This window comes from Scardinius erythrophthalmus (assembly GCF_964197995.2).
Source record: "Scardinius erythrophthalmus genome assembly, chromosome: 6".
Lineage (NCBI taxonomy): Eukaryota > Metazoa > Chordata > Actinopteri > Cypriniformes > Leuciscidae > Scardinius > Scardinius erythrophthalmus.
In genome coordinates this window covers 45658673-45675026 of record NC_138226.1, presented here as the reverse complement: position 1 = coordinate 45675026, position 16354 = coordinate 45658673, and the positions used below count along the sequence as shown (strand labels likewise).

General features: G+C 42.7%; 1 pseudogene across 1 annotated transcript; it reads right to left on the bottom strand.

Moving 5' to 3' along the window:
* Positions 1-3224: 3224 nt before the first annotated feature.
* On the bottom strand, positions 3225-16047 carry LOC308691862 (bactericidal permeability-increasing protein-like; annotated as a pseudogene). Its single transcript has 14 exons — positions 16044-16047; positions 15581-15692; positions 15195-15316; positions 12885-13122; positions 10069-10227; positions 9892-9955; positions 9721-9781; positions 9215-9306; positions 8253-8430; positions 8037-8096; positions 7639-7806; positions 7330-7394; positions 5965-6007; positions 3225-3275 (listed from the first exon to the last, which is right to left on the bottom strand). The product of its transcript is annotated as a bactericidal permeability-increasing protein-like (transcript).
* Between the last annotated feature and the right edge of the window lie 307 nt (positions 16048-16354).

The following is a 16354-nucleotide window of genomic DNA, read 5'->3' as shown; positions in this document are numbered from 1 at the left end:
TCTCGGTTCCGGAGAGGGAGGCTATGGAGAAATATATTTCTGATTCTCTAGCATCCGGGTTCATCCAACCTTCCTCATCTCCAGCGGGGGCGGGGTTCTTTTTTGTGGGGAAGAAGGACGGGTCGCTGCGACCTTGTATTGATTACCGGGGGTTGAACAACATCACGGTAAAGAATACTTATCCTTTGCCGTTGATGTCTTCAGCCTTCGAGAGGTTGCAGGGAGCGTCCATCTTCACAAAACTGGACTTACGTAATGCTTATCATTTGGTCCGTATCAGGAAGGGGGATGAATGGAAGACTGCTTTCAACACCCCTAGGGGGCACTTTGAATACTTGGTCATGCCTTTCGGTTTGTCCAACAGTCTCGCAGTCTTCCAAGCACTCGTTAATGACGTGCTGCGAGACATGATCGATCAGTTTATTTATGTTTACCTGGATGACATTCTGATTTTTTCCTCGTCTCTCCAGGAACACGTGCAGCACGTCCGACGAGTACTCCAAAGGTTGCTAGAGAATGGGCTTTTTGTCAAGGCGGAGAAATGCGCTTTTCATGCACAGTCGGTCCCTTTCTTAGGACACATCGTGTCGGCTGAGGGTATGCGTATGGATCCTGACAAAGTTAAGGCTGTGGTAGAGTGGCCAAACCCAGATTCCCGTAAGGCCCTACAGAGGTTTCTGGGGTTCGCCAACTTCTACCGGCGTTTTATTCGCAACTTTAGCCAACTAGCCGCACCTCTGACTGCCTTGACCTCCCCCAGAACTGCGTTCAGGTGGTCGGAAGCAGCCGAGACTGCTTTTTCCAACCTCAAGAGCCGCTTCGTTTCGGCTCCCATCTTAATCGCCCCTGATCCGTCACGCCAGTTTGTGGTGGAGGTCGACGCGTCAGAGGTGGGGGTAGGCGCAGTTCTTTCACAACGCTCTCCTTCAGACGACAAGATGCATCCATGCGCGTTTTTATCTCATCGCTTATCACCCGCTGAACGAAATTACGACATTGGCAACAGGGAGTTGTTGGCGGTCAAGTTAGCCTTGGAAGAGTGGCGCCACTGGTTAGAAGGGTCTGGGGTACCCTTTATCGTCTGGACCGATCATAAAAATCTGGAATACATTAGATCCGCCAAAAGGTTGAACTCCAGGCAGGCTCGGTGGGCACTTTTTTTCGGCCGTTTCGATTTTACCCTCTCATATCGTCCGGGTTCCAAAAACGTCAAACCCGATTCTTTGTCGCGTATTTTTGATCGATCCGAACACGCACCTACTCCCGAGCGTATTTTTTCAGAGACCCTAATTATCTCTACGCTCACATGGGAGGTCGAATCGAGAGTCAAGAAGGCTCTAGAAGGGGTAATGCCTCCGATCCGGTGCCCACCGAACCGCTTATTTGTGCCGGAGGAACTACGTCCAGACGTTATTCGGTGGGGTCATTGTTCTAGTCTAGCCTGTCATCCAGGAGTTAGTCGCACCCTCTATTTGGTCAAACAACGATTCTGGTGGCCGCTTATGGCTCGCGATGTTCACAATTTTGTTTTGGCTTGCTCAGTTTGCGCCATTGGCAAGTCGTCCAATCGACCCCCAGATGGGTTACTCCAACCGCTGTCGGTGCCTTCGAGACCCTGGTCCCATATCGCACTAGATTTTGTTACCGCCCTCCCACCCTCCCAGGGTAACACGGTAGTTTTAACCGTGGTGGACCGATTCTCGAAGGCAGCCCACTTTGTTCCCTTGCCCAAATTACCCTCAGCCAAGGAGACAGCGGTTGCAGTCGTTAATCACGTCTTTCGGTTACATGGCCTCCTGACAGACGTGGTGTCCGACAGGGGTCCCCAATTTGTGTCCAAATTTTGGCGAGAGTTTTGTAAGTTGCTGGGGGCGACGGTCAGCCTGTCTTCCGGGTTTCACCCCCAGAGCAATGGTCAAACTGAGAGAGCCAACCAAGACTTGGAGAGAACCTTGCGATGTACGGCTGCCAGGAATCCTTCCTCCTGGAGTCAACAACTGCCTATGGTGGAGTACGCCCACAATTCGTTGCCAGTGTCAGCTACGGGCCTATCTCCTTTTGAGTGTAGTATAGGATACCAGCCACCGGTTTTTCCTAGTCTGGAATCCGAAGTCGCGGTCCCCTCCGCTCACGCCTTCGTCCAGAGGTGTCACCACACATGGACGAGAGCCCGTGAGACTCTCCTCCGTGTGCGGGCGCGCACCAAGGCCAAAGCCGATCGCCACCGGTCTAGGCCTCCCGTATACGTCGTCGGTTCCAAAGTGTGGCTTTCTACCAAGAACATTCCGCTCCGCTCCGTATCTAATAAATTGGCTCCTAAATTCATTGGCCCGTTTTCTGTCACCAAGATTGTTAGTCCGGTGGCAGTCCGTCTCAACCTCCCTCCAGTGTACAGGAGAATTCATCCGGTATTCCACGTGTCCAAAATTAAGCCCGTTTTTTTTTCCCGTATTAATCCGCCTGCCCCGGTTCCCCCACCGCCGCGCCTCGTAGATGGGGAACCATCCTATTCGGTCCGTCGCATTCTGGACTCTAGGCGGAGGGGACACGGATTCCAGTACCTGGTGGACTGGGAAGGTTACGGTCCGGAGGAGAGAAGTTGGGTTCCGGCTCGTGACATCCTGGATCACTCTCTTATCGATGATTACAATCGACAGGTAAGGGAGTCTGGGAACGCCAGGAGGCGTTCCTAGAGGAGGGGGTACTGTCACTGTTGTTGAATGCATTGTTTCCTTTTCGTCTCGTGTCTGTGTTTGTTTATGTGTGAGTGGGCGTTGTCCCGCTCACGTGTCTGTCAGCGCTCCAGCTGATAATCATTATCATCACCATCACTGTTCACAGCTGCAATTCATTCCCGTTCCCTTCATATACTCACACCATTCTCTGTTCCAGTGTCGGATTGTTTGTTTGAGGTCCCGTGGAGTTGCCGTCTCAGTGTTTTGTCTTGCCGTGTCTTCCTGCCGTTCGTGTTTTCCGTCACTGAGTTTTCACCGCACTCCAGCACCGGGAATTGGACTCTCACTTCACCGCACCAGCGCACCACAGACCATCTAGTCCCTGCACGAGCCTGAGTCGCCGCCCACCAGAGAATCTGTGACTGTTTGCTTCATCTGAGTTTAATAAACAAAGTAACCTGCACTTGCTTCCAGTCTTGTTTCTACCATGACAAAACAATTCTGCAGTTGTACAGTTATTAGTTATTTTGTGCAGGTCATGTGTGGAGCTCAGAGGCCCGTCAGGGAGTCCTGGACATCAGTAAAAATGGCCACAAAGCCCTGAAAAACCCACAAACAAATTCAGACTGTATCACTGTGTATTCCAACAATTTTGCAATATCAAACGAAATCCAAACCCCATACATTTCAGAATACAAACATTCAATAGTTTAACATTTAATAGTACTCACATTTTTTATAAGCAATTGAGAATTGATCAAACTAAAGCCTTTCAGTGTGGGTAAGGGAAAACCAGCCTCCAGGGTCGCTAAAATGCAAAGTGGAAAAAGGCGTTAATTATCAGTTACCAGACTTTCTAAAAAACAGTTTTGCAAACTCAATTGTTTTCAGAAGTTGCTTTTTTGGTTGAAAGTTTGTAATAAATGCAATATCATTAAGAGATTTTTAGGGGCCAAGCACCGAAGGTGCGGAGGCACCTATTGTATCTGTTCCCGTTCTTATTATTATTCTTCATTTTTCCGACTGGGAGTCTATGGCAGCCCATAGAACCGATTGCGGGAAAGTTGTTTTGGTTTGACATTCTGATAGAGGACAGTCCCAACATTAAATACACCAATTTTTGTGTTTCTAAGTCATTCCCTCTAGCGCCACCACCTGTCCAAATTTTCACTTTTATTTTGCTAATAACTTTTGAACCGTAAGGCCAATCAACAAAATTATTTTTTCCTCTTATTTCTGAGCTCATGCCGATTCGTTTGCACCCTATGACGTCATTTTCCGTCATATAAATATGGCCACCATTTTGAATTTTCTGAAAAAGCTACTTTTTCGAACTCGTCCTAGACGGTTTGTCCGATTTGCACGAAAATTGAACCAGATCATCTTCCGGCAGTGCTGACCAAAAGTTATGGAATTCAAATTGATTCGTCAAACCGTTTTCGATAAACGCACGAATACATTTTACGTAGCGCTAGCAAAAACAGTCGTAAGGCTGTATCTCCGCAACGGTTTATCGTATTCAGACCAAACCTGGTACATGTACTCACAAGCATGACCTGAGGCTACATGCTGCGTTTCGGCGCAGCGCCACCTACTGGTCTGGAGATATGAAAAATGGCTATTTTTGCTTATAACTTCTGAACAGCTTGTCCAAAAATCATAAAATTGGTCTTGATAGATTCAGGGCGACATGCCGAGTCGACTGATATCCAATTTTGCCATATCGGCCATTTTGACTGTCGGCCATTTTGAATTTTGTGCTAAAATGCTGTATTTTAACAACGCATGAACGGATTGTTACGAAACTTGGTATGGGTCATCAACACGATGTCCTGAAGGAGTGTGAGAAGTTTCGAAACAGCGCCACCTAGTGGTGAATTTTTTTTTTCAAATGCTTATAACTTTGGGAGTGATCGACTTATTTTCACGAAACTCATCTCATTAGACTCCTGAATCGTTGCCGAGTCCAACGATACCAAACATTCTAGGTTTCGCCTTACGGTTTGTGTAGCGTTGTGATTTAGCGCTTAAAAAACATTAGGCTATATCTTCGAAACCGTTTGTCCGATCAAGACGAAACCACCGTCAGAAGTTTGGAATCATAGCTTGTTAACTATATGTCAAAGCCCAAATGCGAAAATATTGATGTTTAGGGGTAGTAATATTCAATCAAAGTCATGTGTCAGTCATTTTTTACGTGTTTTTTCATATAAATATCTATAACTCCGAAGCAAATTGAGATATTTGCACCAAAATCGACACATATATGTATGGGCTCACTCTGAGGACACATAAAAAAAATTGTGGGACTGAGCCTCTTGGTGGCGCTATAATTGAACAAAATATGAAATTCCCATTGACTTCAATACAGTTTTGTGAAATAAAATGCTATACTAAACAAATGCATTGGTGTAATATTACGAAACTCAGATTGTGTCATCAGCACCATCCCCTGAAGGCAACCAAAATATTTCAAGACAGCGCCACCTAGTGGTCAAAAGTTATAACAAAATTTCCAAAAAGGCTAATAACTTTTGAATAAATCTGGCTATTGAAATGCCACGGGTCTTAATAGATTCCTTGGGTCAAGCCGAGAACATAGATACCAAGTTTTCCTTATTTGGCCAAACTTCCTGTCCGCCATCTTGATTTTCATTCAAAACCTACTTTTTCGAACTCCTCCTAGACCGTTTGTCCGATTTTCACCAAAATCGAATCGTATCATCTCCAGACTGTGCCGACAAAAAGTTATGGATTTCGTGTCGATTGATGAAACTGTTTTCGTATAGCACAGCAGCAAAGTTGAGGCATGATGCCAAAATGACTATTCAGGCTTTATATCTGCAATGCCTCGACATATTGACACAAAACTTTGTATGTGTCACTGTCTCCTTACTCTGACCACACCACATCAATTTCGTAACAGCGCCACCTTTTGGTCAAAAGTGACAATCCATTAAATCATATTTTGAATCACTTTTTACATGATTTTTCAGCCATTTCGCCTGAAATCCTCTTTAAATGTCTTTAATTGCTCATTGTTGCAGTTGGTCTGACACTTTCAGACATGTTGGCATGTCTTGTCGTCTTATTCTGCTTGGCCCCGGTAATTGCTGCTTGCAGCTATATTTTACCATTTAGTTTTGGAAGTACATACATCACTGCCATCAATGACATTTGCTTGAGTTCGTCAGTCTGTACATTGAATGATTAGACAAAGATAAAACATCTTATTATGCTGATCTACCAAAGTGAATATTTGACATGAATCATCACTGTCTGGTCTCACCTTAAAATCACCAATCTCAGATGATCCGAGAGTCAGCGTTAAACTTGATGCAGCATTCAGGGCAAAAGATGATGTAGAGTTTCAGAAAACGTACACTTTTTTTTTTTGTAGATATCTTGGGCTTACTTAAATGTTTCATGCATTAAGAAATCAAATTTTGACATATAAGAGGTCATTTTGCTACAAAACCATAGTGTAAGTTTGAGCTTTTGCTGAAAGCAAGCTGTCAAAGCTCATCGACACATTTTGTACTTTATTATGTAATAGAGATGAATACACCAGTGCAATACTGCTGATCAACGCAGATTATTTAATCATGGCAGCTGCAATAGTAATCATGCTGAATTTAATTAAATGTCTAGCATTCTAATCGAAAGGAAAAAAATAGAAATAATGGTTATCCAGTTACCATGTTAAAATATACTGCATCATTCCCAGCACTGATGATATCATATATATATATATATAGATAGATAGAGAGTGAAAAAAATCAAAAGATAGATAGAATGAAAAAAAAAAATATGAAAAAAATTACTACACTTGCGATGAAAACGCATAATCACAGTCTGTATAAAGGGTCCGTTGTGTAATACTTATTTCATATTTAATTATTATCCAATTATTTCTAAAATATAATTTCCTCCCATAATACATTATAAGTGGACCTCAGGGAACCTTATATTAAAAAAAAAAATAAAATAATAATAAAAAAAAACACAAACTGGGTAACGCTTTAGATTACAGCCCGGAAAGTACTGTATGTGTTTTAATTTACAGCCCACAATGTCACACTTATCCTGTAACTACATGAAACAGGAGTATATTTATCCTGTATATAAGCATAAGTTAAAATAGGTTTAGTTTAACTTGTCTTGAAACACAGAAGCCCAAACTTAATCAGTGCACTTTTACTATCAGAACACTATGTACCCCGTAATTTTAAAAAGCCTTTATGTATTAGTACACTATTAAAACAAAAAGCTACGCAGTATGTTGTTAATAAATTGCTCCCAAATGTAAGGTTGTTGTACCATAATAGAAGAATAAGTGAATAATAGAAGAATAAGTGCCCCTTAGTTCTAAAATAATTACAGTAGAAATAATTTGTTAATATTCCAGGTTGTTACCCCTTTATTCCCCAAACTTTACATATTGTTCCCTTATACCTACACTTACGTACTTTATAGATACGCTATAATTACAGAAAATTACAGTAAATCCGTTTTACTTACACAGTACTTTCCTTTCCAGGCTGTAATCTAAAGCGTTACCAAAAACTGCAATGTATGATTGAAATGAAAACACAACTAAAAATGGAGCTCATCTGACTGCGTCTTTAACTGGACAAATATCAGTGAAACTCACTTTTTCATTTGGAAAGCTCCAGTCAGGTTTTTGTCAATCCGAGCACTTCCACTGAAGCTGCCGTCCTGCAGGTGGAGTGAGAGAAGAACACTGAAGTTAATGCTAAGCTGAATTGCTGTTTCCTTTTTGATTAATTTATCAATTTGGTGAACACATGGTTCTATATCACTGTTTGTAGTTTCGACTTTACAGCTTAGAAGGTCTTGCCAACATGTTTTGTGCCATTTTTTATAGCCTTTACTGTTAAAGTGTGAGAGTTCCTCTTCCCCTTTTTTATACTATGTTTTTGTTCATAATTTGTGTACTCACCACATCCAGTCTGAAGAGAGGCACCAGCGTACCATCAGGTTTAACAGCGGAGAACTTCGCTGCAGCCGGCACATGAATGTCTATCACCCCTGAACTGAAGGAGAATAGTGGCGTCTCGCTGGCGTATAACAGCACCTGCATCTCCATGTTGGGATACAATGTGCGTAGCTGAACAAATAATTTGTAAACAGAGCACATTATTCATCTTGATAACAACTTGATTTTACTTGAAAACTATAGAACATGTAAATACACATGAGATTCGTGACTGGTGTTACATCAGTAAATGCAAACGTAGTCATATTCTTTAGTTATTTACTGGTTGACATTAAACATAAGATATTTTATAAATTTTTTTTTTTTTCCCTTACAAAGTCACGACCTGTACATACACTGACCTGTGGAATGTAGTCACCAAACTGACTGGTGTTCAGATGGATTGGAAAACTCTTTGGTATCTACATTAAATGAGAAGAATGAGTGACTTAATAGCTAAATCTATATTTTAAATCTATAAGAGGGCATGATTCCTTGTAAGTCTATAATGAGTTGTGATGCTGTATAGTTTCATTCATTGGAGATGGTAAAAGTATTTATTTTTTTTACTTCCTCACCATATCATCTGTGATGTTGATTTGAAGAGCCCCAGAGCTGAGGAACGCATACGCTGCTGAATTCACTAAGAACTCAAGAGGCAGCCATTGAAAGCATGTAATTTTCTGCATACGGCACGTCAAACACGCTAGCAGAGAATGGCGGTTCAGACGGAGAACTGCGGCTGTAAAACTCACCCTGTCACAGGAACAACATCCAAACGTCATTGGCAGGTTACGGTAAAAATTCCAAACGAATAAATAAAATCCATAACACTGTTTACAAATCGAGAAATCTATTCGAATTCTAAATATATTCAGAAAGAGAAACCTTATAATAGTTGGGGCTCAGGGATGGTTGGACAGCTCAGAGAAGCCAATCCTGCTCCTGGAGAGTTTAGCTCAACACTCATGCCTGGAAGTCTCTAGTAGTCCCTGTAGACCTTGATCAGCTGGAAAGTGGCCCTCCATGAGCAGGATTGGACACCCCTGTTGTAACTGTATGCATTTAATTTATAGCAATAAAATGTTAAGCTGGGCAAACACTGTGTCGATTCCTGAGTTGTATGACTCTTTTTTTGAGTCTGGCCGAACTTAAGCTTTGTCGTGCAGTGTACAGCGGGAAACGAGAGGCGATTAACCTCTCCTGACCGGCAATCAGATGCTCGGGTTAATTACTGATGTTAGAACTTTTGGTCTCCTCTTGTGAGGGTATCGCACAGTTGAAGCCGAGCTACGAACCTAAAACTTAGTACCTTTTCCCTTCACTGCGCCTGCCTGAAAACAGAAGTTAAACCGACACGAAATAGATATTTTAAGTATCAGCTCCACGATTGGACTGTATAGATCGTGAGCTTTGGCTTTACATCTAATGCGATTTACTCGTACAGTGAGAGTTGGTATTTAACAAAAGAAATGCTGAAATCACACAGTGTATGTCTGGCTTTAATCAGTATTATAAATGCTGAATAAAAAATCCTTACCTTAATATCCAACTCAAAGCTTTGATGTGTCACAGCCGGGGAGGATGTCAGAGGGATGCTCAGAGATAGATACTGACCCACAGGTATGTTAACTAGAAAGAATTAATTTGAGCGTGATTACTGTAGTCATCTAATGAAGAGGAATGTAATGCGTGCTGTAGTTTTCTAAGCAGTTTTCCAAGGATTTTGTATTTACAATCACACCAACAACATTAATGTCATTAAGTAGCAATAGCTCAATAATACGGCCGAAATAACCCACAGTAGGGTGAATCTCATATTCAAGAAAATAAGGCCTTTTTAATGATTTTTGAATTACAATTAATCACATTTATTTTAATGATTATGGAAAATTATGCCACAATGCAAAAAAAAAAAAAAATATATGTATATATATATATTGGTCCTAAAAATAGTTTTCTTTATGCATAATATGTCTTCTTTTAACCATACATCTATGTGATCTATATATAATATATCATTTTCAGACATTTTTGTGCCAGTACCAGGTATTTCCTGTAGAGTTGTCTCTAATCCAATTATTGCTTGTTGAATTGCCGGGCAAATCTAAAAAAATAAATAAAAATAATATTAATGACAATGATTGAGACATAATGAGAAATATCACCAGCAGCAGATAATGGTGTTGGCTAATTTGCTTTGATAAAATGACAAACCTGCTCATGTATCGTGTCTGATATCTGTCCACTGAAACCACTTACAAATGGCTTGAAAAAAAATCTGTAGAATAGAAAGAATAGAAATGCTCCATAAGTGGTAGTCATAAGAGATATTCACAATTGTTGCGTGTATCTTCAGGTATCATCAGTCTTTTATGTTTTGTTAATACTTACCTAGCTCCTCCATGGAACTGAATATTCACATCTTCTACATTAGCACTGCACTGAACAGTGGTGATGGAGAGACGGCCAGCATCATCCGCTAACTGCAGGAGGGTGTAGATGTGGATATTGTACACAGCCAGGTCAAATGAGCCTGGCAAATGAGCATGGCTGCAATCATAGAACAAAAGACAATAATTTTACATATCTTATAAGCAATCAATTCCTTTACATTATAAATGTCTTATTTAAAATATTTTACTTTGATATGATGCTTGCCAGCTATCTCAAGGGATCTTTCCAACGCTATCTCACGACCAATTCGTACGAGTGAGTAAAATATGGCTGATTCGAACCACCTCACTCGTACGAAATTAGTACGATTTGTCTAAACCCCAGTGAGGGTTAGGTTTAGGGGCGGGGTCAGGAATAGGTCATTCGTACGAATTCATACGAATTGGGCAACTCGTAAGATATATACGATTTAGCAAAAATAATACAAATTCGTACGAGTGAGGTCGTATGAATTCGTATGAATTTGACACCTCATAAAATTGGTACGAATTTGTCACGAAATGCACACAAACAGGTAAGATCCAAGTGCAGTTTATTAAGGATAATCCGTAATCGTAATCCATGCATGCAAAAATGTCAAAGTCCATACAAAGCAGTCCAAAACGAGAAACAAACGTAAACAGAACTCCGAAGTGCAGGGTGACACTATACAAGGACTCCATGACAATGACTGAACAGACAGGGTATAAATACACAGATACTAACAAGGTGAGGGGGAACAGCTGAGTACAATGATCAATGATAAGACAGACAAGGATGATGGGAAATGCTGTTCATGAGTGGATGTAACAGTGTGGGGAAAAGACCTCTAGTGGACACCCAGGGAACACCAACCAGACACTGTGACAGAATTGCCATGAGATCGGGTTGATCTTTTCCATTCCTCTTTGGCAAATTGCTCCAGCTCTTTTCGAGCATGGACCTTAAGCTTGAAGGGTTAGTTTACCCAAAAATTATGTCATTAATGACTCACCCTCATGTCATTCCAAGCCCGTTGTGTATTTTGTCCACCTCTGGCTGTTTTACCTCTCTATGAAGAAGTGTCCATTCACAGTGCCCTGTGCTACCCACCTTCCCAGCTTACCCAATAAAACACTGGCTTTCTGTTGAATCCGACTTTATTCAGCATTGTATTCTCTCCCTGGTCTGTTGTCAATCCACGTTCACGACGCTGCTAACGTAAGACGCTGCTGACGTGTTATCTGGTGGCGATTAGGACATCCGCGACATGCACACTTACGCATCATTTTAAAAAATATAGCAATACCAAAATACAAACAATGTAGAATAGCTTGAATACAGCGTGCGTCTCCCTCAGACTGTAAAAGAAGCTCGGGCGCACCAGATAACACGTCAGCAGCGTCTTACGTCAGCAGCATCACTGCAGAGTCGTGAAATTGAGCTCCCACCATAGATTCTTAATGGGATTTAGATCTGGGCTTTCAGGGGCCACTTGTCCCTCAACAACATTTGGAACAACTTGGATGTGCTTTGGGTTGTTGTCTTGCTGGAAGACCCAGTGTTGATCAAATGTTGGCCGTTTTGCCTGTTGATAATTTTTTTGCAATAAAATGCAATTATTTACGAACATAGCGACGCATTGTTACGGAACTTGTCATCGCAGCCATGCCCTGAAGGACCCTGAGAAGCTTGGAGTCAGTGCATTACACATAACACATAACTAATAAAAATGTTGGTAATATTACACACATTACAATCTCAGTAATGCACATTACAACAACGCATTTTAACCAAAAATATATGTATTTTTTATAAGAATTTACCTACACCAGTCACAATGGTTGTATCACGTGTTTGTATTATATATGTGTATATAATGTACTATATGTACATAAACTATCCACAAAAGCTGCTTCAACGTGCTGCATATATACGCAGCACGTTGAAGCAGCTTTTGTGGATAGTTTATGTTCTCAATGCGAGGATTTGACTATCACGGTGTTGAGATCGAGACTCGCCTTTATGCGTGAAGCTGGAGTCCCCATTACCATGCCCCGCTACGGCGCCGTGTGGGATGGGTAATCAGAGGATCGTAGTGAGGTTTCCCCGCCCGGTTACCAATCCCTGTGGGCCACTCACTCCTCTATCACATCGCAGGCGGTGGAGGCCTGTTGAGCGCACTGGTCCCTCTGTAATGGACCGACCAGCCGTTTCATTCAGGCCTCTCCAGGGGACAGGATGCCTATATGTATCGGAGCATCGGAGGGTGAGCTGACCTCTGGAAATGATGACTCGGCTGCGTTGTCTCCCTCTGCGAGTGTAACGTTGCCCGAGCCAGACCCAGAAACATCAGCTATGCTGAATCAGGCTGCTGAGGCTGTCAAGCTCGACTGGAATCTTCCACCGTGTCCCGAAACAGTCTCGGTTGGATGATTGGTATCTCGGATGGGCCGCGCTGGTTCTCATCAGGTTGTAGACAGCACCTTTCTCTGCCAGAAATTGCCTGAATAAGCTTTTCCCCCTCACTACCCTTGATGGAGGAGCAGTGAAGGGTTGCGAGGCTGTCCCTCCAATGGAGCGGTCTGGCGCGACACAGGTGCACCTGTGTCCGGCGGACGCTGCTTTTTGGATGCGGCCTCTCGTCTCCCCCCTAAGGCCTGTGAGTTCTCGCCCGTTCCAATGGGCAGAGCTTACAAAGCCTGTGGGCAAGCCGCCTCCTCTTGCGTGCCATGGTGCTGCTTCAGGTCTATCAGGCCAGGGCACTCATGGACATGCACGAGGGTAGACCAGACCGTGCGCTCATAGGTGTGCTCTGCACCGCATCCGACCTCGCCCTCCGGGGCATGAGTGTCGTGGCGTGCGAGATCGGTCTGGCGATGTCCACGTTAGTGGTCCAGGAGTGCCATTGTTGGCTCAGCCTGGTCGTATAGTGGATGCGGACAAGGTTCAGTTCCTGGTCTCTCCAATTTCCCAGGTTGGGCTGGTCGGCGATGCGGTCGGAGAACTGCAGAACTGCCACCCAGCAGTTTTCTGCCGCCCAAGCGCAGGCGGAGGCCATCCAGCACATCCTGCCCCGGCGGCCCGCTGCTGCCACCCTGCCGCCGGTGGCAGTTCCTTCGCCTGCTCTATGCCGAGGGTGTTCCCCTGCCGCCGCTCTGCTGGGCATCCGCAGCAGCCTCCAGCCAGGCCTCAGCATAGAGCCGACCGCAGTAGGGACGCCCAGCCCGCTCTAGGCGCTGCCAAGCCAGGTGGCAAGCGACAGCGAAAGCGTTCCTGAGCAGACTGCTCAGGGATGGAGGAGGGTGCTTTGGAGTTGGTCATCAACTCCCTCCCCCCGGATGAGGGCCGGGTGGAGTCTTTGTTTGTGTGTGTGTCTGTTCCACCGCTGGCTCCCAAAAAAGGGCAGAGCAAGTGGTACCCACACATCAAAGAAAGAGCAAATTCCTCTGTTCCTGGGCCCAAAGAGGGCAAGTCTGGTGGTGTGCGACCCTGTAAAGCCTTGCACCCCTTAGCTCCCTCTTGTTCGCCAGCTGACAGCTGGGTGCGGTTCGAGGACTTGGTCATCCGCCTTCTCACGCATCCCCTGCCACCTAGTGGAGTCAGGTAAGTGTTGCACCGCACACTCAGATCCCGCTTCGGGCCGCCTTCGGGCATCTCGAGCCGGATCCCTGTCCTCCACCTCGCTGCCCCAGCTCGGGTATGTCTGTGGGCCCCTGGTCTGGTTTTGTCGAAGTCTAAAATGCTTCCAACTGATGCCCAGCCTGGCCCCATTCGGTACCTTCAGACCCGGCTTGCGATTCATTTCGCTCGGCTTCCGCCCAGGCTCAGTGATATTCATCATACCTAGGTGTTGAGCAGAAATGCTCCTAAAAGATTTTTTAGTGAGATCCATCACACCTAGGTGTTGAGCAGAGCTCCTGTCCTGTGTGTGTGCGCCGCAGTCCTACTGGCGAAGGACGCCGTTCCCTCCAGCCGGTATGGAGTTTGGCTTCAGAGCCCGTAATTAATTGTAATTTTTACAAACTAAACTTTAAACTTTAATATATGTTTAAACTTACTAATTCGTTAATCAGAGTTTCTTGTTAGTTATATATTATTTACTAGATTTTGTTACTCATTTGTTCCTGTGTAGTTATTAATCAATGTAGGAACCTTATTCTAAAGTGTTACCCATTATATTACATCCGTGCGTACAGTAGGTTGGACCGTCTGTTTTAGTAATGTTAATCAAACAATTCTGGTATCAAGAAAAAAAGTTTAATATATATTTTTTTTCCTATAGATATTGGTTTTGACTTGGTTTGTGCCAAATTTGGTGATTTGAAAGTATGGTTGCTGGGTGTCTTTGTTTTGAAGCCTTCAGAAAACCCGATGTTTCTCAAAATGGACTTTGCTGACTCTATCAACTTCAAACAGGTGTAGCTCAGTAATTATTTGTCTGATTCCAACAAATCATACATAATTTTGAAGGTTTTTCTGAAAATAACAATAACAAGTATTATTTTTTTGCTCATTCAGACTCATTTTGCCAGCACGGGTCACATATGTTGGTTATGTGTCTATTCAGAATGACTAATGAGCAGCAACCTTTTTATTTTGGGAATGTCATATATGTTCATTTGCCAAAATGGTTGTTGCGTGGAAAAGGGTTAATACACAGGATGACTGTACATTATCTTTTCATTACATGTTTGACTTGTTTCAACTGGTTTGCTCGTCTTGGATAAAAGCTGTTTACTAGAGTGTGGGAACTGTTTTTCTTTGTGGAAGCTATTCATTTATTACAAGTGAAATAATACTTTTTTTTTCCTACTCAAATCAGTAGTTCTTGCCCAATTCTTTACTTATAAGTCAAATAGCTGTGAAATAAGTGGGATACAAATAAACCAACGGTTATTACCACTTTATGTCGGGTTCTTGATCACCCTTGTTGGGGTTTATTTGACTTATGTCTGTGTGTATGGTCCTACTGATCAACTAAGATCATGAGATTATGTAGTAAGGTTTATAGAAAATGTTATTTATTTTCAAGGTCACGTCAGGTGAAACTGATTTGATTGCTGTCCCCTTCCCCATGATTCACTGGTACACTTGCATTATACCAAACTGTGTTGCCCAGTTGCCGGTGATTGCTAGTGTGAGTTGACTGACTTCCACAGATACACCAGTTCCCTCTACAAACACCAGGGACGGGTCTGGCATGCTGCACTCCACAACCCGCATGCTGGAAAGACAAAAACACACCGGTTCACCATTTATGGAATATATTCATGTAGACGCAGTCATATTTTCTAAGTTAAAATAACTGTTTATTACACTGCATGAAAAGACTCAAATCCGGCAATATCCGGGCATGGTAATGTGATGAATATAAGAACTACTGACTGAATTTCTTGTATTTGTGTTTGAATAAATGCATTTAGTATCTGTGAAAATTAAGAACATTTTAATTAGTTAATTTGGTTTGATTGTTTGTTAGTGAACTGACTTTGATAAGACATAATATAGAGTGCCAATCTTGATGTCCCTCTTGCGCCGGACCTCTGGGATTTCAGTACTCTTCAGTTTGCTTTGTATTTGGACAGACAACATCTGAGACACTGAACACATATACAGAAACAGATACAGAAGCACATATCATTTCTTTAGCATCCTCATGATTCAAATATACATGTATAAAAATTTCATGCATTTTAAAGGGTTAATTCACCGCTGTCAATGTGAGTTTTTAATAAACCAACTAATAAACAGCCAATATCCTGATAATATGCATGCTAATAAGCAACTAGTTAATAGTGAGAATTGGACCCTAAACTAATGTGTTACCATATATATATATAAAGAAAATTGCTGAAGTTACCCTTTAAGAATTCAAACAAAATAATTAAAACATGAAATATCTGTGGGTTTATATTACATATACTTTCTGTCATGTCTCTTTCAATAAATACCCATTAAGCAAGGGAATTATAGATGCTATTAAATGCCCATTAGGGGACTTTATTTCCACTTACCAAAAATTGTCTTCACTTTTATTTAAAATAAATGCCTGTCTGAATATTATGATATGATATGTGATGGGGAAAGGGAGAACAATGGGATTGGAAAAAGGTTGATTCAAACTCTGGATGGTCGCATCAAAAGCTATATCAAGTATTCTTAAAGGCACAGTATGTAAGTTTCACCGAGAGCCTAGGAGCGGAGCAAGGCCGGGGGAGTGAGTTACTGAGAGACACACCGGTCTCGAGTCCCACGGAGGAGC